This window comes from Limanda limanda, chromosome 10, assembly GCF_963576545.1.
Source record: "Limanda limanda chromosome 10, fLimLim1.1, whole genome shotgun sequence".
NCBI lineage: Eukaryota > Metazoa > Chordata > Actinopteri > Pleuronectiformes > Pleuronectidae > Limanda > Limanda limanda.
Window position 1 is genome coordinate 25,509,236 of NC_083645.1, and position 13,714 is coordinate 25,522,949.

A 13,714-nucleotide genomic window follows, 5' to 3' on the forward strand; every position below is an offset into this window, starting at 1 on the left:
TTCGGGGCAAAACACTTAAAAGTTCCTGATCCCGAGCTTCGATAGAAACGTTTCCATTCTGCCTTTCTGCCAAGAGAGCGGCGTCTTACATGGCGACTCCTGAACGTGAGGAACTGATGTAGACGTTTCTCTGTCTGGCCCAAACCAATTTTTGAAAGGCGGACATTTAAATCCTGTTGTTGCAGAGTGATTAATGTTGGTCGAGCTCGATTATTGTTTCACTCGTTGAAACGTTCGCTCAAGCAAATCAACTCTATTTTCAGCCTCATGTGGAAGAAACAACTCTCGCCGGTCAGTTGGCAGAGAAACGTTCACGAAGCCAAACGACTCACTCGCATGAAACTAATACAGTTGTTCCAGAATTAGACTTTGAGTAATTTCAGTAAATCAAGTGTAGTATAAATATAACTTTATCCTTTGTTTTGGTTGCGAATCTTGAACAAGAGATTCTTTTATAACCTGTATGTGTTCGTAATATTCAGAATGATAGCCATCAGTTTTTACCCTAAGTTTATGGCCATATATAGATCTGTTTTTGTTTGTGATGTGAGGTGAGGGATATTCAGCTGCAATATGCCACGCCACCACTAGATGTCACTAAATTCTACACACTGAGCCTTTAAATCTACACTTCATTTTTTTCATTTTCATTTAGTTGACGCTTTTATCCAAAGCAACTTACAATAAGTTGTACCAGAATTAGATTTTGAGTAATTTCAGTAAATCAAGTGTAGTATAAATATAACTTTATCCTTTGTTTTGGTTGCGAATCTTGAACAAGAGATTATTTTATGACCTGTATGTGTTCGTGATATTTAGAATGATAGCCATCAGTTAGCCAGGTGACCGTACGTTTATGGCCATATATAGTTGTGTTCTGGCTTTGGTTTTTGTTGGTGATGTGAGGGGTATTCAGCTGCAATTTGCCACGCCACCACTGGATGTCACTAAATTCTACACACTGAGCCTTTAAATCTACACTTCATTTTTTTCATTTTCATTTAGTTGACGCTTTTATCCAAAGCAACTTACAATAAGTTGTACCAGAATTAGATTTTGAGTCATTTCAGTAAATCAAGTGTAGTATAAATATAAATGTATCCTTTGTTTTGGTTGTAAATCTTATACAAGAGATTCTTTTATAACCTGTAAGTTTAATATTTTGAATGATAGCCATCAGTTAGCCAGTTTACCGTATGTTTATGGCCATATATAGTTGTATTCTGGCTTTGGTTTTTGTTGGTGATGTGAGGGATATTCAGCTGCAATATGCCACGCCACCACTAGATGCCACTAAATTCTACACACTGAGCCTTTAAATCTACACTTCATTTTTTTCATTTTCATTTAGTTGACGCTTTTATCCAAAGCAACTTACAATAAGTTGTACCAGAATTAGACTTTGAGTCATTTCAGTAAATTTTTCACTTCACTTCATTTCACTTCACCACTAGATGTCACTAAATTCTACACACTAAACCTTTAAATCTACACTTTACAATAAGTGCATTCAACCCCGAGGATACAAACCCAGAACAACAAGAATCAAGAAAGTACAATTTCTTCAAAAATAAAGCCAAACTACAAACTACACTTAATAACTCACCCAGGCTAATTTTGAACTTATGGACGGACCAGTTCTTGAACTTCAGGATAGAACTCAAGTATATAAAACTATAAAATAGTCTTAAAAACAGGCAGAATTTTGTTTGCTTGTCTTTTTTTACCACATTTCTTCACGCCCTGCTTGTTAGCTATTGATCCCGGCAGGACCCTGAATGATATAATGAGCCGGTCAGCGTCTCGTCCCCGAGGACAAAACACTGGGAAGTGACCAGCTCCCAGCCGAGCCCATTATCTCACCGCTGTATTTCCCAGTTAGAGGAACCCCCCCCCCGCGGCCGCCGTCTGACTCTCATCCCCCTCGGCAACAAAGACCAGAGGAGCTGACCAGGTAGCGCCGCTGAAACCGGCTCCTGTTCCTTCAACAGACCAGAAGGTGGGGGGGGCGGAGGGGGGAGGGGTGGCCTCAGTGAGCGCCCCTTTGAGAAGTTTATGAAATTAACCAATTAGGACCTGCAGGGCGAGTGAGATACAGACAAGAAAGGGAAAGAAAGAGCCCTCTCTCTCTCTCTCTCTCTCTCTCTCTCTCTCTCTTTCACACACACATTACACACCCTCGCTCGGCCCAGCATGGATTAATCACTCTGTCTGGACGAATGAATGGTCGCTCACATCGCCGAGGCCTGTTATTTACAATTAAACAGTTAGACAATAAAACTCACGCCACCGAGTCTGCTCGCTCGCCCTGCACTTTGTTTCTTTACCTTGTTTTTCTCTTTCCGTTTTCTATCTCTCCTCGGCCTGTTTACACATTTCCCACGTATGCATTCCCCTTCTCTCTCACTCTCTCTCTTTGTTTCCATCTTCCTCACTTTCTTTCTTCTCTCCATTGCAACCCTTCTCTATTCCCTCTATCCCTCTCTCCATCACTCCCTCCTTCTCTTTCTGTATTTTCGATTCCTTTCCTTGCTTCTCTTAGTATTTTGCTAAGAAGGAGCAGAACCAGATAATGAGCCGAGGAGAGGGTCCCGGACCATTAGTGTCCGATGGAGGAGAGCAGCGGATTCGAATGACTCTCGTGTTTTCATGGTGCCGCGTCGGTTGAGTCAAATCACTCAGTGGTAAACATATTGATGACGCTGACTCATGTGGCCTCAGGCATTTTATTCTATATGAATCTGCAGAGTTTTCCTCATTTCAGGTCTGTACCTCTTCCACGTTGGCTCAATGTTGTTATTTAAAACTAGTTCCCTGGAAAACAAATGTTCTCTGAAACACTCAACCACTCACACACCTGATAAAAGTCATGTTTACTCTCATCTCGGGCTTTTCTCTGTGGGCGGAGCTAGCTTTTGTTCTCACAGGAAAGTAACTGCGGTTAAATGGCTTCTTCTGAAAGGAAGGAAACATGTTCTTATGTCTCTGAATGTGCTTTCTGTGAAATACGATAGAACAACAGTGCATTAGAAAAGTGATCCTGCAGAGATTTGGATATTAGGTGGAGGTCTGTTGGCTCCACTGTTCTGTTTAACCATTTTAATGCAGGTTTAGGGAACTTACATTAGCTGCAATGGGAACCAGAGTTTCCAATTGACCTCTGCTGCACATACAGAACAAGGTAGTGCACCATGAAAGCAGAAGGATGAAGTTTAGAATTTAGACTTTAATCAGTTTAAACACTGGTAGAATCAGAATCTGGCAGTTGAGAGTAAAAGTAAAATGTGTATGTGTCACATTCGGTGTCTCTGTAGAAGTTTGCGGTTCAATATCTTGTCCATGAAAACTTTGACAGTTCTGTTGAACCATTTAAATGCAATGGGAACCAGAGTTTCCAGTTGACCTCTGCTGCAGAAGAAGGTAGTGCACCATGAAAGTAGAAGAACGGAATTTAGAATTTAAACTTAAGTCAGTTTAAACACTGGCAGAATCAGAATCTGGCAGTTGAGAGTGGAAGTAAAATGTGTATCTGTCACATTCGGGGTTTCTGTAGAACTTTGGGGTTCAATATCTTGTCCAAGAAAACTTTGACATGCAAGTTGGACAAGTCGGGAATCAAACCCCCGTCCTTCCGATTACAAACGTCCCTCTTAACCATCTGAGACACAGGTTCAGGAACAATTGCTTCAATTCAGTGACTGAAGTTAAGTCTTTGTTAACCGATCCCAGCTGTCAGAAACAGCACCAACAAACAAAGGGAACCACCTTAGGAACAAGGAATCACACACACACACACACACAGACACACACACCTCGTCACACACACACCAGAGGTGGTCGGCGGACAGACGGCGACTTGTGTCCAGCAGCACGGTCGGTCATATCCCCCCCGAGAGTCGACATTTACTACAAAACAAATAACAGGAAGCCGCCCCGGCTGCAGCGTGAGAATTCCAACAGTCCCCACCCTTGTGTGTCTCGCTCCTTCTCTTCTTCTGCTGACTTAACTTTACGACCTCCTGCGGCCTCGTGTCGCCTCGGTCAGATTCTGGCCCCGGGGCCGTTTGACACCGAGCAGTGGGCTCTGGGTATTGTTCCCGCTCGCATTCGGCCTCGGGGATCGTTTGTCCGGCTCCTGACGAATTTAGAAGCGAACGCCAGAGAAGGAAAGAGGCACCGGAGGGAGTCGGTTTACGCTTCTGCACGAGTTCTTGATACAAAAGACAATAAAACCCGAGAGGAAACATAACTGTAGTCTGGATTGTTGCAGGGGTTTTTTTTCTCAGCTGCTCTTTGTCACGATGACTGGCTCTGTGATAACTTATTGCAAAGGCAGAAGTCGAGTTTTCCTCGGAAACTCTCGGGACCATCTCAGATCTTCTCTCCTCGAGTCAGTCGAGTCATTTGTAAAAAAAGCCGTCTGCTAAAATCCTCCGCGTCTTTTTGAAACGTCTTGTTCTCAAATGAGGGAAGACGCCATTTATTTGAAAACTCTGTCACATTTCCACCGCTGCAATGACTCATGACATCACAGTGAGCGGATGAGCGAGCGGGTTATTCCGGCTCCTGTAAACAATCCCGTGATGGATCGTCGGAGCAGCTGTTGTCTGCGAACTCTCCACGGATTTGAAATCATATTTTCTCTTTTTTTTATGTACGTGTCGTTTTGCAGAATTAAACCTTTCTACCCGCTGCTGTTAATCTCCTCACGTATAGCATGTCCTGTACGAGCGTTCACTGCAGACGCCAGTGGTGAGTAACGTAGGTCGGGTTGTAAATCCCACACACGCTCGTAAAGCTGATTTACAGACACCACGGCCAAGCTCGGGTCCAGTTTGAACTAAATCTGGCTCGACTCTGTTTGTCTTCTAAATCTAGATCCTGGGGAACGTTTAATTAGTGTCAATAGTGGGTTTAATTATCCCGTGCGTTTTTCATGTTGTAGATTATGTCCAGCGTGTTGCGTCGTATAAATACACTTGTGTTACACTTGTGGAATGTGTGGAAAATGACCAAGATGTAGTGCACCTAAAGTCTGACATCCCTGATAAATCTTGATCCTGGAGGGAGAGAAGGATCTTCACACTTCGTATTTATACAAACAGCAGAACTATTCTCAGATAGATTTTAATCATAACATTGTTGCTTTGAAAACTTCTTTTAACTCTGAAATGTGACTTTATATATCACAGGTTTACCATTAGCTTTGTTTTCAGCACAACATTGACTCTCAGACATAATTTTTTCCATTTTTTATCAACATATTTGACCCAAAAACACACCAAAAACTTAAAAATCTGATATCAAAAATGAGTTTTTGTGGACTAGAAAAACAAAATCATGTTTGACAAAGCATTTTCAAATTTGAAAATGTAAAATTCGTTGTAAAATTTTGATAAAAACAAGTAATTACACTTATTTGAAATAAAGACTGGTTTCGTTATGGACGTTTCTTGACACGTCTGTCTTTAAAAATAATGCAAATATAACAAATAAAGGTCAAACTTGCATAAAATACGTAATTTTCGTGGTGTGGTGTTGTCGTCTACGCTTTGGAAACTCAAACTATCCTCTTCTCTCCATGATCTCTGCTCAGTTTCACATTCTACGAAAACCGTTCCTTAAATTTTCCCCTTTTTTCTAATTTCTCACTACTTCAAAAAACAACAAAGATATTAAGTTAAATGCAACAACGCCTGCATCATCTTACATTTACTCACATGTAAATACATTTTTCTACTTAGAATTTGTTTTCGAATTTCTTAGTATTTCATATTTATACCTCGTGTCTCTGTGTTTACGTTGTGACTTCTTGAGCCGGCCACGTGATTTGTGATCAGAACCTCCTGAGGGTGAATGTTTTTCCTGCTTAAAACACGAACCGACTTTGGACAATGTCATCAAGATGGAAATAAACATCACGGCCGAGCGAAGGCGGTGAGGTTTTTGGAAAACTGATTACAGGCCTTCGATTTCCTTGCCCACAGTTGACCAAAGAAAATCAACATATTTACTGTACAACATTTCGGGAATAGATGAGAAACGAGACCAGACACACGCACACACAAAAAAAAGGAAAAAACTAAAGAGAGTTTTACAGAAAATAGCATCACTCAGCTGCAGAGTATTTGCCAATGATAACATAAAGTCTATTGCAGAAAGTAGTGCACTCCTTTTTGGATGGATTACTTTTACAACCTTTACTTTATTCTGTCCAATAAAGAGACGTCACCGTTCTGGAAGCTGTGGCAACACTTGGCCTTTATCTCATCTCTCCCGGCTTCTCCTAAAAGCAGACCTGACCCCCCAATTAAGGGTATTTAGGGTAAAGGTTTTTATCATCTGTGCATATACACTGTACCCTGCACTCGCTTTGACTTATGGAGGATAAATGGTATCAGTAATCTGTGTTTGTTTTCATACGTGTGTGAGTGTTTAGGTGAGATAGTGCAGAATACGTCAGCCAGAGCTCAGATTAGCCTCGGACCACGTTGAGTGATTCACTCCTGCCTTATCTTAATTCTCTTAAGATAAACTGGACAGTTCTCAGACTCCCACACTCTCACTGTTTCACCGGGTTCCCACCTGCATGTAAAGGAAAGTCAGCGATGGGAATTTGGGATCGGTGCAGATAATTGGGCTCGGAGGTCCTGTGAGCGGCCACACATCACTGACATGACCCATTAAGCCTTTTGAATCCTCCGGAGTGACCCTTAATAGAGCCAGAGTATAAAGTATTCATGACGCCTGCATTACAAATTCACATTTGGGTTTAATTGCTCTGCTTGCGCCGCAGTGCAATGGCCTCGAATGGCCGATCATCATCTATCCTCCAAAGACAAATTGCTGAACTGTACTACCACTTGTTTTCTTAACCCCGGCTGAAGGATAATGAACATCTGCAGAAATTACACATCTTAATAACATCTTCCAAAGCGGCCCTTTCACAGTTTGGGTTCCACGTCACCTCAGCCCACTATTCTCGACCAGTTTTTGCCCCAAAAAGAGAACCAGGCGGTCCTGCTCACGGTGACACGCACCATTCATTAGCGACCCTCTATTTGTCAATTCTTCTCTAAACAGAGGAGATGAAGCAAACAGGCGGGATTGTCTAATGGTCTCCCCAGCTGCTGATGCACTAATTGCAGAGGCCCGTGTGCTGGGTGTCCGACCCGGGGCGAGTGATGGATCTGTGAGAACGGCTGCAGATGAAACCTGTCGCCCATGAGACAACGCACCCAGCGCAGAGACCACGGCATACATCACTCCCCCTACTTTCCTTTTTTTTTTGATCTATAGTTTCCTTCCCCAAACACAGCTGCCAAGTCAAATCCAGGTCCTTATGTTAAAAAACCAAGACGTTATGGATAAATGTTAGTGTCCAGTTCCACCTGAGATCACTCAGGAGGGGGGGGTACAGTGTGGGATGCATTATCCATGTCCGGCACTGGAACACAGCTTGACCGTTCCCAACTGTAAATTATGAAGCAATAGTCCAACGCGCTGACAGATTCAACCTTAAAGCCTTGAAATGATTATCTGGCAGAGATGCGTAAACAAAAATACGAGCTTGTTTTTCACTTTTCATAACAGAAACAAGTGTAATGTTCTATTCCGGTGTGTTGCAAGTGGACCTACGGGCTAAAGTGGATATGAGCTTCCTGTGTGTTACATTAATATGGGCTCGCTTCCACACACTTGAATGCTTTCACCGGCTAGTCCCCTCTGGTATGCAGTAATAGCCACAGAATGTAAAGTACAGCGCTTGATGCCATTTGTCATTGTTTGAGAGATTAATCCAGCGCACCCCCCCCCAGCGCCACGAGACCTCTGCAGACTTGGCAGTGTGCATGATACAGTCCCTTGAAACTACAATGGTCCTCAGTTACAGGGCAACCAAGCTTATTCATTAATTGCATGAACCTCTAACTAATCATTGGGATTCAAGTGTTTATTTGTGTATATTTTGTCAACTCCTATTATTAATAAAAACACTTGTAGTTATATAAAATACGTCCTCACAGGAGACGGGCACTCGTACCTTTGCACACACTCGTTAATATCAGTCCTTCAAATATGCCAGATTTTCTTTTCATCAAGATTCATTACATTTTCCCTGAGAAATCGGTGAAAAGGAAATTTATCCAACCCAAAAATTGAATGGGTTCTTTCTCGGCCCATGTTCCATCCTTCCACCAAATATCATGGAAATCCCTTCTGTAGTTTTATTGCATAAACCCACTCTTTCCCCCTTTCATGCTTGAAAAACTGTCCTGTCTGATAAGAATGGTACAAAAGCTCAGGAAAACCCAAAGTGTATTTAAGACGACAGAAACATTGTTGATCAACACCCTCGTGTCTGTGTTTTAAAGCCGATTCCTTCCCTTTAAGTGCATTAAAAAACGCTCCAGCTGTGTAAACTTTCTGATGCGTTCACACACTTTGCCTGAGCAGCGTCCCGCTGGTGCATCGCTCCGACGAGCAGAAATGACACAATCTCTCAGTTTGCTCTGAGAAAGAGAGAAACAGGAGAAACAGGGATTGTCACCACAGCAACAGAGAATATATTGTTTTTCATATTTTGGCCTGTCAGCGCTCATACAGCCGTTGGCCCGGTCAGAAAACAAGATAAGAGTGAAAGAGAGATGCTGATAGAAACGTAGATGTTGCAGCGAGTGAGAAAGTGTTCAGATAAGGAGGGAGTGAACCAGTCGTGGTGTTGAAACTGGTAAATCTGCCGACTGCATCCGCTCACACCATCGTCTGAGCCTCGGTGCGCTCGCCTCTCACGCTTCACGACCTCTCGCTTGTTAAATCTCCACCCGCGGATCAGTCCAGTCACACGTTCCTCACACCGGGGCTTTTTCGGATCCTTAACAATGGCAGAAAACAAACAAACAAGCAGCCATTGGTGTGAGATTATGTCAAAATCTTCTCACGACGCGACACACAAACCCCTCCAGGCCGATCCGTGTTTGTTTCACGTGAGCGTGTTTGGCTTTCGAGTAATGAGCCCGATCCTTAAAGGTACCCAGCAAGGCCGAGCCGGGAGTGCTTTTGACAATTCCATTCCCCGTCTGACTGACCTTAATCTGGATTAGTTGATTTTTTTTCCCCTGAATTAACAGCTTGTGGTTCAATTAAACATCACGCAGCCCAATGGGTTTGAATCGTGGTGTTACCGAGTGCCGCAGGGAGCTCGGGGGGGGAAACTGACATCGCTCCAAGTCCAGTGTGTTTCCTCCGTGGGAATCCAGGCCTCGGCTGTCCGGCCAAACCATCTGGCCTGGAGAGATTCTTTTGGCCTCCCCTAGTCTTTGGGCTACCGTGCTATGTGAAGGCGTCACGAGACAATGTGGAGACACACAGAGCGGCGGCGATGGAGGAACCGTTAGAAAGTAGAGAGACCCTCTGAAAAGGCAGATTGGGGTCTAATCTATGAAAACATTCCTCAGACGTATGCATTTGCTTGTGCTTGAGTTAAAGCTTTATGTGAAGAGACAAAGAGACGTGTTGTACAGCGACAGTTACGCTGAAGTGAAAGGATCCACAGGTGGAGAGAGGAGCGCCTGCAGGCCTTTGAGCAAGGCTCTTCCAAATACCGCTGCTTTCATGATTTGAATTTATTAACATTTTTACTCTTTTACCTCTAAGGAGATTAAGTTTTATTGCTATTTGTTTGTTTGTCTGTCTCCTAGCAGGATTACGCAAAAACTACTTTACCGATTTTTGACCCGAGACAGAACTCATTAATAATAATTCACCTTGACATCGGTGGCCAACCGTCATTAAAAACAAAAAGAACTCTTTGTTTGTTTGTTTGTTTGTTTCCAAGATTACACAAAAAACGTCTTCACGGAAAACCACGGATCTTTAAAGGGTGAAGTTTGGGTCGGGGAGGAATTCATGGATCTTGATGAAAGAATTCCGGCGTTGAGAGGACTGATATCGATGAGTTTGTGGAATTTGGTGCAGCTCTTTTGAGTTTGAGGGGACTGTTGGGCCTTAGCGGTGGTATGTGAGTGCCACCCTGTTTCCTCTAAGTACTTAAAAAGTGCTGAAACAGCTGAAAAGCAAAAGAAGGGCTCCTGCTACTTTCCCTTTAAGGATATGAAAAAAACAGTTTTGATTTATCCCACTGACAATAACCGAGTCCACAGTTTGAACCTGAGCTCCGAGATCGTGAATTATAAACATCTTCTCAATAAATAACATTTGGAGGAAAAGGCACTTAACCACTCGGTCGAGCCACGACCGCCTGAACAAAGCTTCCCGGTCGCCGGCAGCAGACGGCTGACCTTGCACACCGAGCAGCGGGGGGGGGGGGGGGGGTGGGAGGAGTGTGTAACCGTATGAACGTGAGACAGACGACTTGTCAGCGTCCTCAGAAAAAACCTCGGCGAAGAAAGACGAGAATTCACTGGTCCACCGGTGAACCGACCCTCGTGTCAGATGGAAATTATATCACCGCAATGGAAAATAAACCTCTCGCTGTGTGACAGTCTGGTGCATTAAATTACACAGAGGGGGGGGGGGTTGGAGATGCACGGTTTTGTCGGAGTATTTTATTATTTTTCTGAACCCTCGGGCTATTGTTTGAACAGGTAGCTATAAACAGTGCTGGCCCAGAGCTGGATTTACTTGAAACCGGAGCCACATGTCAGAGGGATCTCGAATGAAAGAGGATCCGTCTCGACTGGTGGCAAAATAGCAACAGGACTTAAGTCCCAGAGACGGACAGACAGGAGGACTGTGCATGGGGGGGGCGGAGGACGGACTGGACTCAGTAAAAAAGGACAGAGATAAGACACGACTCAGACTGACGGTGATGCTGGATGTTTGGTTCAAACCTGTTTTCTTTGCCAAGAATCAGGATTTTCTCCGACGTGCTTTCATTATCGAGTTCTATTCTGGGATTCTTTTGTCGAGCGTTTGAAACGGACCCATCATGGGATCCTTAAAGGAAAACTTCTGACTTTTATTCCCCAGGATGAGTCAAAGTTAATAAAAGTCTGTAACTCAACAAGTGGCCCTCTTTGCTTGTTAAAGGTTTATTAGATTAGAACATTAACGTAGCGGCAAACAACGATTTTTCTATACAAGGAGAAACAGCGGAGCAGCGGTTGGCCTTGTTCTTTGTTTCGGAAGTCGAACCCGGGCTCGTGTTCACGTCCGTGCACGTGGACGCTAGTGCATGAGTCTGTCCATGTGCACGTGAATACATTGAGATGATCTGCAAACACAGATTCTAAGTTTTCTTCCTTTAGTGACATTTTTCAGATGTAGCAGCTAAATACGACGTATTGGGCTACGGCTATGCTAACCATGCTAACTAGGCGCTAGTCAGATTGCATGCCTTCTGATAAATAGATAGATAGATAGATAGATAGATAGATAGATAGATAGATAGATAGATAGATAGATAGATAGATAGATAGATAGATAGATAGATAGATAGATAGATAGATAGATAGATAGATAGATAGATAGATAGATAGATAGATAGATAGATAGATAGATAGATAGATAGATAGATAGATAGATAGATAGATAGATAGATAGATAGATAGATAGATAGATAGATAGATAGATAGATAGATAGATAGATAGATAGATAGATAGCACTTATATACATACATATCATAACAAGAGGCATTTAAATGATTTTCAGTCTCCTCTCGATTGGTCCTGGTACCCGTGCGATGGACAGATGGTTCGTCCAATCACCTGCCAAGAATCTTTTTTTACAACCTGTGTCCTTTTCCAGTTTCTAACAAAGTCTTCCCAGATGGTTTCCTGTAACAAACCAGCTGGCGCGTCATGTTATGTTAGATGCCCTCATCTTTCAAGCCTCATACCCTCAGCTGCAGGTTCTCTATCAAATATTTTTTAGAAATCTCAAACCTTGACTGATGAAAGCGATGATATCTCCTCAGATTTCTCGACAGCTGTTCTAGCGAGAGAGTAAAATCGACTTTGTGTAAAGTTGGATGTTTTTGACCGAGCGCCCATTTGAGGTCACAAGGAAGAAAGTTTTAAGTACGTTATTTATTTCCTGGAGAATAAAAGATGTGCGGCCAGGATTTAAAACAATAGCTGAAGGAAGGAGAATGAGATTCTAGAGAAAGAGGCAAAAGATTTTTATCGGTACAATAGTTTTTTTAATACTATAATTAATAACACACAGATGTATTCTATTCTATGTCTGAATATGATGTGAGTGTTGGCACAACATCATCAGTCTGACTCCAAGGGACAAAACCAGAAGCACGGCTGAGTGGGGGTGAACAAAAAGAGTAGTGGGGGGGGGTGGGAGGGAGGGAGGGGGGAGGGGGGGGGGTTCAGGAGAAAAACAAGAGAGGTTAAGAGGAGGAGAGAATAACAAGAGAAAAGGAGCAGAGAGGAAAGACAAGAGGCCCGATTGACTTTAGGGCCTCACTTGTCTTTTTCTCGTCTCTCAATTGCTGCCCTCGTTCCCCTTTTCCACTCCTCCCACCCACCCCCGTCTCTCTCTCTCTCTCTTTCTCTGTCCCGCCGTGCCAAGTGGAGGGTTTCATCCATGCATGCCGGGTCGTGGTGGCGACGGCGGTGGGTGGGGGGGGGGTGGAGTGGTGGAGGTGAAGGTGGTGACTGCTCCTGTCGGTGAGCAGATCAGATGTGACACTGTAAGCCCCTGGTACCCCCGAGCAGCTCCTCTGAAATCCTCCTCCTGCTCTCGCTGACGTCCACCAGGCGTCCGGCGGCTCAGACTTCACCAGGGTTTTTATTTTATGTTTGGGTTTTTATTCCCGGTGCCCTGGATGATGACGTGCAACCGCCTAAACCAGTGTTTAGATTCTTTGGGGACGTAGCGTCCACGTTGTTGTAATACTGGGACAGTTTGTGGTCACACGGACGTTTTCCCTGAATCCATAAAAGAGTCATGAACGTGCTGACTGACAGTTTGGGGGTAAATATTGTTTTCATTATGAGGATTCATCATCGACGTCCTGAACACAAACATGGAAAATAAAAGCAGATCTTAAATTCAAACATCCTAGATACGACTTTTAGACTAAACTTAAAGATTTAAAGACGCAATTCTCCTGACGTGTTGTTTATAATGTTGTGTAAATGTTGAATTAATACGTCAGCGTTGTGTTTGTGTGTTCTCCTGGGTGTGGAGTGTGTGTGTGATCCGCTGTATATCTTCCCCATGTTGTTTTCCAAAGACATTGATAACGACTTTAGATTTGTGTTGTCGCTCCTGCTCCGAGACTAAACACTCTGTCGGACTTTGGTGTCCACGGTTTTAAGAAGCCCATTGTCTGAGTGATTGCTGATTGTTGGTTTCACTTCCCGAGGCAGTCGGAGGAGAACAGCATCGCTCTTTTGTTGTCTGAGTATTTTTCTTTCTGTCACATTCCCCAATACCCACAAGTCTTGTTTTTCGGGCGGCCTGTCTCTGTCTCTGTTTTGGGGCAAAAGTCTGGAGGATTTTATTTAAAGAAAAAAGTGATAGAAATGAAGAGCAGGAGTTGTCTGCTTTCTCTCTTTTCTGTCTCTGCTGAGCCACAAAGTACATGTCAGAGCTGCAGGAGAGAATCACACCCTTGTGCCGAACCGGGGTTCTGACCCCCGAGCAAACCGAGGGCTCCCACAATGCAACGGCTCCGAGGAATAAATCATCACCTTCTGACCTCGCACGCTGACCCTGCAAACCCTGGAGAGAACC

The 13,714-nt window shown here is 43.6% G+C and overlaps 1 protein-coding gene across 1 annotated transcript in view; it reads left to right on the forward strand.

The window, feature by feature from the left end:
• fat4 (FAT atypical cadherin 4) overlaps positions 1-13,714 on the forward strand; it is a 114,093-nt gene that overhangs the window by 35,300 nt on the left and 65,079 nt on the right. The window lies entirely within an intron of this gene.